The sequence below is a fragment of the Hibiscus syriacus genome, unplaced genomic scaffold, assembly GCF_006381635.1.
Source record: "Hibiscus syriacus cultivar Baekdansim isolate YM2019G1 unplaced genomic scaffold, ASM638163v2 tig00000778_pilon, whole genome shotgun sequence".
In the NCBI taxonomy this organism is placed as follows: domain Eukaryota; kingdom Viridiplantae; phylum Streptophyta; class Magnoliopsida; order Malvales; family Malvaceae; genus Hibiscus; species Hibiscus syriacus.
This window is the reverse complement of record NW_024061825.1, coordinates 2,672,652-2,681,265: the sequence shown is the minus strand read 5'-3', so window position 1 is coordinate 2,681,265 and position 8,614 is coordinate 2,672,652. Positions and strand designations below refer to the sequence as shown.

The following is an 8,614-nucleotide window of genomic DNA, read 5'->3' as shown; positions in this document are numbered from 1 at the left end:
AAAATCGCAACACGAAAATGACAATCGCAACACGAATTTGACTATCGCAACGAGAGAATAAAATCGCGTGCGATTTTCATTTCGCGTTGCGATTCTCAGTTGATTTAATAAGCAATCTTAGTGAAATGGTTAATCTATTATTGAAATTACCAGTAAACTTATCATCAATTTCAATATGAAAAACCTAATAATAATGCAAAAATTTCAAAAAGAAAATAATTAAAAAAACTAACCCTCAGTGGTTGATTTGGTTGATTTTCCATTTCTGATTGTAATGGTGGCTCTTAGAGATGGAGATAGACGGATTTCGCCGGAGATGAGGACGGATTTCGTCGGAGATGGGTGAGAGAGTGAGAGATGAAGATGGGACTGAGTTGTGATTTTAGGTTTTAGGTTATGAGTTGCGATTACGGGATATAGTGTGGACGGTTCAGTGTTCCAATATATTAATATTCGTGTTTGGAATTTGAAAATAAAATACGCGTTGCTATACTAATGGTGCTTTGAAAATCGCATTGCGATTATGTATTATCTCGTTGCGAAAGTCAGTATCGCGTTGTGATTTTGTATTATCGCGTTGCGATAGTCAGTATCGCATTGCGATTTTCCCAATTCGCGTTGCGATTTACTTATTCGCATTGCGAATTGGGAAAATCGCAACGCGAAATTGAAAAATCGCATTGCGATAGTCATAATCGCGTTGCGAATCTGAAAACTGATTTGCGATAATGGAGATCGCGTTGCGAATTATCTATCGCATTGCGATTTTGTTGGTCATTTTGGCAAATCCGGAAAAAGTTGGTTAAAATCGTATATTATATGGGATTTTTGGTCACTGAGGTTATTTTCTCAAAAAGGAACAGTACGGTGAAAGGAACGATGCAAGAAAAAGAATAGAATAGTGAAAGGATTAATGCAGAAAAAAGAGTAAGTATAGTAAAAGAAATGATACAAGTTTAATTATTATATTTTACAGAAAAATTTTATAAACATAGTGCAAATTATATTAAATGGTTTATAGACAATGAGTTATATTAGTTTGAATTGACATATGAATGATATAAATATATATCTAATGATGATAATATAATAAAAGTTAATGTCAGCGGGTGGTCGTGTAGTTGTCGAAACGATTTTTTTCTTAAGTGAGGTTTTAAAAATAACATATTTTTAATTATATCTTTATGATTAATTTTTAATTAAAATTAAATGTGTTTTAAAAAATCTCTCGTTTAGAAAAGTTTATAATTCGTTTTAAAATAGAAAAAAACGTATGATTTTATAAGTTGCAATCAATTTTTGATTAGGATGAAATTTAATACGGGTGAATTTCTCAAATAATGCAGTTGAAAAAAAATGTTCGAATAGGGCACTCTGAAAATTATTTAGGGAAATATAGTGAATGCTACAGTAAACCTGAAGACGCATTAGAGTCCAAGCGACTTATACATAAATTTGGGGGAGATGCATGGAGTGCAATGCGTCTCCCATATTTTTTCACCAATTTCATTCATATGTAAATGTACAAAGGGTAAATTACATAATTAATCATTAACTTTATTCTCTCTCCAAATTAATTAAATACAACTGCATTGTTTTGGACAACAATTTCAATTAGAAATTATATAAGCACGATGTTGGTTTCTTTAATACACAAATTCAATGTTAGAGCTGATATATCAAATTGGCTTCCATATAACAATTTGAACAATGGTCGATGAGTGATCAAAATAGGAGTAAAACAAAAGTTGAGTGATTAAATTGAAAAAATTAAAAGTATAGTTAGTGAATTTAGAGAGAGAATAAAATTGAATGATTAATTATGTAATTTAGCCTAAAAATATGAGAGATCTCCGTCTCCCATATTTTTAAAGAGTAAATTTCACAAATAATCATTTAATTTTACTCTCTCTCCAAATTCACTCGTTGTACTTTTAATTTTTTCAATTTAATCACTCAACTTGTGTACCAAAGGGTAATTTTTTTCACTTTTTCATAAATATACAAAGTGTAATTTTTTTTGAGTCCAAGCATTGAATTTGTGTACTAAAGAAACTAACATCGTGCTTACATAATTTCTAAATGAAATTGTTGTCCAAAATAGTATCATTATGATAATATCTCGTGTATTTTAAATAAAAATAGTTTTATAATTAAATTAATGTCAAATATATTCGAAATACCAATTTAAATTAAATATTTAGTAGATATAAAGTTTATATATATATTTACACGACTAACATAAAAATATGAATGATTAATTGTGTAATTTATAATTTACCCTTTGTACATTTATATAGTGAAAAAATATGGGAGACACATTGTAGTTCATGCATCTCCCCCACTAAGTCGCTTGTGTAATCATTCACTCTATTTCACGAAATAATTTCGAAAATATTATATTCGAAATTTTTTTTTCAACTGTATTATTTGAGAAATCAAGCCAATTTAATACAGGGTAATTAATTGATTGTGGTAATTTAATACAGGTTAATTAATTGATTGTGGTGGGTGGAAATCCCAAGGAAAGTGAAATTGGGTTTAGTATTGGGTAGAGGGTTGGCGACTCATTATCTCTATTTCGTTTCACTTTACTGAGCACTGCTATGTTGTTTGGCAAAGCAGTGGTAGTGAGATCTGAGAAGTGGGAATAAGAAGGAAACAAAACAGAGCCTTCGATTTCATTTCATTTTCTCCATCCCCAAGAAAATGTTGTCAATTCGATCCCTTAACGTGGTAATGAGAAGCTGTAGCTGCTACTATTCTTCTTCCGCCCTATCAGCCGCCGCTACAGAAGCCGAGAAAACTCTACGGGAAGGTCCTTGAAACGACTGGACCCGCCAACAGATCAACTCCATCTACCATTCTCCTCTTCTCGATCTCCTTTTCCATGGGGTCTCTCTCGTTTTCTCTCTCCTTCCCTCTCTTCTTAAATCTACGCCTCTTAAATCTTATCTGTTTTGATATTTTTTTAGGCTCAAGTTCACAGACGTGCTCATAACTTCAGAGAGGTGCAACGGTGTACTCTCCTCTCCATCAAGACTGGCGGATGTAGCGAGGATTGCTCCTATTGTCCTCAGTCCTCAAGGTACCAGACCGGCGTGAAGTCCCACAAACTCATGACCAAGGATGCCGTTTTGGAGGCTGCTAAACAGGTTACCTTCTTTTTTTTATTTTCATTTTTATTTTGCATTCTGTTTCAGCCATTCCAATATTTCCCATCATTTATGCTAAACATGTTAGTTTAAGGGTGAGCAAACGACTTGACTCTAAAAAATTAGATTTTTTTTATACGACTCGACCTTAAAAATTAGATTTAAAATCTAATTTTTATAAAATGGAATTTAGAATTTTTAGTAATGAATGGATTGATTTTTAAATTCGAGTCAAGTTACTCAACTTGTAAGATATATCTTAACCGTGTAGGATATAGAAAACTAACAGAGACAGAGCTAGGATAAAACGGGGGAGGGGCAAGAGTATATTACATATTTATTTAAATCAAAAAATTAGGAGGGATAAAGGACTTATTTGATTAATATTAAACGAAAAAGTACTTAAAATGCTATTATACCAAAATATTTGGCAGGGGCAGCAGCCCCTAATGGATCCGTACCTGAAAACTAATATCATAACATCATAAATGTTTACTATTAAAATTTAAACCGAAATTTGAATAACTAGACTTTGAATTCGTAAATTTGACTCTAAAAAATTTCAAATAAAATTTGAGTTTTAAAATAGAATTCGTCTACTCGATTAAATCGAAACTTTTTGACTTGACTCGACTCGATAAAATACTCACCCCAAGGTTAGTTGGTAACTGTATTCAACTACTACCGATAGAATATGTATAAACTGCCATCTAATGTACTTAGAGCCGTTCTTTGTGTGTTCTAGTTCATTTAGCATGATTTGCAGTTATTTCTCTACTTTTGTCAGGCAAAAGAGGCTGGTAGTACACGCTTTTGCATGGGTGCAGCTTGGAGAGACACAGTAGGAAGGAAAACTAACTTCAACCAAATTCTTGAATATGTTAAAGAAATTAGGTAATGAAGCATCTTCTATAGGGATGGCAACTCAACCCGAATCCGACGGGTTTCGACCCGACCCGACCCAATCGGGTCGGATTTTTTTAAAAAAATTTCGGGTTCGGGTCGGGTCGGGTTTAGGGTGAAAAAAATCTGACCCGACCCGACCCGAAAAATATATATAATTTTATCCTATATATTTAGGGATAATTACAATAATGTCCCTCCATATAAAATTTTTTTCAATTAAGTCACTATTTTCATTGAATAAATTTTTTTTATTATTATTTCGGGTCGGGTCGGGTCGGGTTTCTAAGTCATATATTCGGGTCGGGTCGGGTCGGGTCACGGGTGAAAAACCCTTTCTTCTCGGGTCGGGTCGGGTGGCCCAAAAACCCGACCTGACCCGACCCATTGCCATCCCTAATCTTCTATACCATATTACTTATGTGAGAAATTCAGAGCTTGCGTAATTTTTTCTTAAAAAGTTTGATTTCTGTTACCTAGCTTATATTATAAATTGCAAGTGAACTTGATTCTGGAAAGTTATTTAAACAATTGGTAAAATGCTTGTCCTCTCCCTGAAAGCTTGATTTAAACTAATTATTTCTTGTTCCTATTCATTCTTGCCATAGGATTCTTGGTTCCTGGCCTCTGACTAATAATGTGAAGTCCATGTTTGGATTTACACTTGAAAAACCTGAAAAATGATTTCCTTTCATCATGTAAATATTCCTCATAAGGAAACATATACAATAGTCTTTGAAAAACATGTGCATCATTTATTATTTTTTCCAATATAGTTTATATATGTATATTTCATAGAATGCTGAGGTTACATGTCATGAATGGCATTCTTTCAAGATTTTCTTATCTTTTTCTGCCAACTTGAAAATGTTTTGATCATGCCATTGCTCTAATTAATATCTATCTACGGTTTTTTTCATTCTTCCATCAATAGTCGAACAACATTTGGAGTGTATTGTTTATCAGGGATATGGGGATGGAGGTGTGTTGCACTTTGGGCATGCTGGAGAAGCAGCAAGCACTTGAACTTAAGAAGGCAGGTCTTACAGCTTACAACCATAATCTTGATACTTCAAAAGAATATTACCCCAACATTATTACAACAAGAACTTATGATGAGCGGCTGGAAACCCTTCAACATGTCCGTGAAGCTGGAATTAATGTCTGTTCAGGTGATTGGTTAAACATTATTATAACTTAAAGCAATCTCTCACTATATGATTTTTAATGCTAGTCATTTAGATAATATCCAAACTTCTTTCTCTTCTTTATTATCTTCCTGTTGAGAAAGTTGATGCAGAAAAGAGAACTCTTTTAGTAGGTTATTTATGCGGAGTTGGTAAGAAATTTGCAACTAGGTTTCTGGTTTGGCTGCACTTCTTGTTTTTTCACTATTTAAATGATAAAGTTCTGTCTTGCTCGAAAACTTCTGCATGTTGAAAGTATTCTTTTTTAAGCCCTCTTGTACATACATATATGCATATATATAAATATTTATATCGGTCAGCGCACACATGCAGACGAATGCCAATTCAGAAAGATATATGATAATTTTAACAATGTTATATTAACCTCCAGATAAGTTCTATCATTAAGCTTCTATATATCCTGAGTTTTATCTAATAAATATTAGTTATAATTTCTTCTAACTGAAATAATGCTAATTTTATTCTCTATTAACAGGGGGTATTATAGGGCTCGGGGAAGCAGAAGAGGACCGGGTTGGTTTACTTCACACTTTGGCAACACTTCCCGCTCACCCAGAGAGTGTTCCCATTAATGCCTTGGTTGCAGTGGAAGGCACACCTCTTCAAGATCAAAAGGTAATTGGACTCTGAAAAACAAAGCATAACCATTGGCTGTTGTTTCATTAATTTTTTTCCGTTTTCCTCTTTATTGCTGTAATTCTTCTGCTAGTACAGATACAATGATGCATGCATCATATGACTTTCTTTTTGATAGAGATACAATGATGCATGCATGCATCATATTGCTGTCTTGTGAATTGTGATAGAGATATAAGTGAACAGCTTGCAGTCAACAGAACTTTTTGTTTGGTAAAAATAGAACAACAGTTTGCAGCCAATAAACTTTACGTTTATAACCTTAGGGGGTGTTTGGATGGGGGAATGTTGGATTCCCATGGGAATGGAATCCACATTCCCACGTTTGGTTAGCCCGGGAATCCCATTACCGGTAATGTAAGATTACCAATAGTGAATTTTTTGGGTATATTACCGGGAATGTCATTACCTCCCTTTCCTTAGGTATTATTGGATTACCGGTGTTTTGGACTAAAATGTCCTTAAATTTTTATTTTTTTCAAAAACATCATTCTTCTGTCATTGAATAATAAAAATTCTACAAAGGTTAAATTACAAATTTATCCTTAAATTATTATAGATTTACAAAAAAAAGTATATAATTAAAATTTTATATGAAGTTCAGGGGTTAAAATAAAATTTTACCCTTTCATTAAATCTTTTTATATTTTTAATTTTGTAAAAAAATATATATAAATATTATGAATTTAAATTTTTAAAGAAAATATATAAATATTTTCCAACTTGTAATATTATACAAATATATAATAAGGACAATTTGGTCAAATATACATTTCAATAATCTTTTATTCCTTTAACCAAACACGGTAATCTTACATTCCTGCTAAGCCAACCAAACACAAAATATAATATTCCCTGTAATCCTATTTCCTGGTAATCTTACATTCCCACTGGTAATCTTACATTCCGTGAACCAAACGCACCCTTATAGGTTTTTCTGCTCAATTCCACGGTTTTGCCTTTCTTTTGGTTGATATTTTCGGAGCAATATAACTGAGGACCTTTGCTGTCTGAGGCTGTGTCTGGACTGGACATTTCTCCCCTGGAGTGAAGTTTCAACTCCTCCCTTTCCCAAGCTAAGCATCTTGAAAGAGTATTATATAAGTCCTGGTCATGTGCTTACTCTTTCTAGCTCTTATTTTCTCCGTCTACCTTTTTCAACTTTTTATTTCTTGTTTTGACTGAACTTCATATTTGATACATAACATTTCTTCCACTAAAGAGGAAAATAGAATTAGGACATTTCTAAATTGTATCTCCAACCATTATCTTCCCTACTCTTTAACCAACTTCTAGTTGGTGTAGTGGGAAGAGGAGTTAGGTCCCTTAAGGAAAGGTTAGGGTTCGAATCTTGGCATTATGAATGGAGAAAACTGGGTTGGGAAGATCGTCCTCATAATGGATGGGTCCCTACAAAACCAGATCTGGATTAGTCGGCTAGTAGGTTAGATACCGGCGGTGCTACCCAATAAAATATTGTTGCTTTGCACTCTTGGTTAACAATGAATGCTTCAGAAATAGATTTCAGTTTACGCCTCTTACTTTGGTTAAATATTCTTGGTGTGTTTTCTTCACTCGTGAGTGATGAATGCATTAGAATTAATTTATTGAGTTTGGGAATCAGTATCTTAGTCAATATTTGTCATTACTTGTTCAGCCGGTGGAAATATGGGAGATGATTCGGATGATTGCCACTGCTCGTATAGTCATGCCGACATCAATGGTTAGGTTGTCGGCCGGGAGAGTCCGTTTCTCTATGCCTGAGCAGGCATTATGTTTCCTTGCCGGAGCAAATTCTATCTTCACAGGTGAGAAGCTGTTGACAACCCCAAACAATGATTATGATGCTGATCAAGACATGTTCAAAATCCTAGGACTGATTCCGAAACCTCCCAGTTTTCCTGAGGAAGAAGCAAGCTGTGATGAAGCTGTTTCGTCATCAGGTTGATTCAAAGCAGTGTCTTAATAAGTTAATATTTTAGTTGTAGCATTGTTATTCACTGCAAATTGCCTTTTCCGTATTTTATGTTAGTTATTAGCTGTAAGGAATTGCTGCGCAATAGTAAAATTGGGAATTAGCTAGCTGAAGCGTCCAGTGAGGACTTTTGTACATTTGATTTATTTGGTTGGTAATTAAACATCTCAATGTTTTTTTCCCCTTTTAGGGCGTTTGGTTCAACCGGGGGAATGAAATGTCATTCCCTGTTTGGATTGTAAACATTTTCAACCTCGATAATCCTTTATTCCCAACAGTAGTATTTTGGGGGTTTATTACCGGGAATGTGATTTCCTCTTCCTTTAGGTATTGTTATATTTCCGGTGTTTTAGACTAAAATGCCTTTAATTTTTTTTCTTTCAAAAGTATCTTTCTGTAGTTGAATAAAAAAAATTCTACGAAAGTTAAATTGTAAATTTATCCTTAAACTATTTTAGATTTACAAAAAAAAATTCATAATTAGAATTTTATACGAAGTTTAGTAGTTAAAATAAAATTTTATCTTTTCATTAAACCTATTTATCTTTTTAATTTTTGTAAAAAAAATTATATAAATTTTATGAATTTAAAATTTTTAAATAAAATATATAAATTAATTATAGTAATATTATAATAGAATTCAATTTGTTAAAAAATAAATATATAATAAGGACAATTTAATAAAATATATCATTCTAATAATCTTTTATTCTTTTAACCAAATATCATAATCTTAC

General features: G+C 32.9%; 1 pseudogene; it reads left to right on the top strand.

The window, feature by feature from the left end:
- The first annotated feature begins 2,694 nt into the window (after window positions 1–2,694).
- LOC120115282 lies at window positions 2,695–7,906 on the top strand (annotated as a pseudogene).
- Window positions 7,907–8,614: the final 708 nt, after the last annotated feature.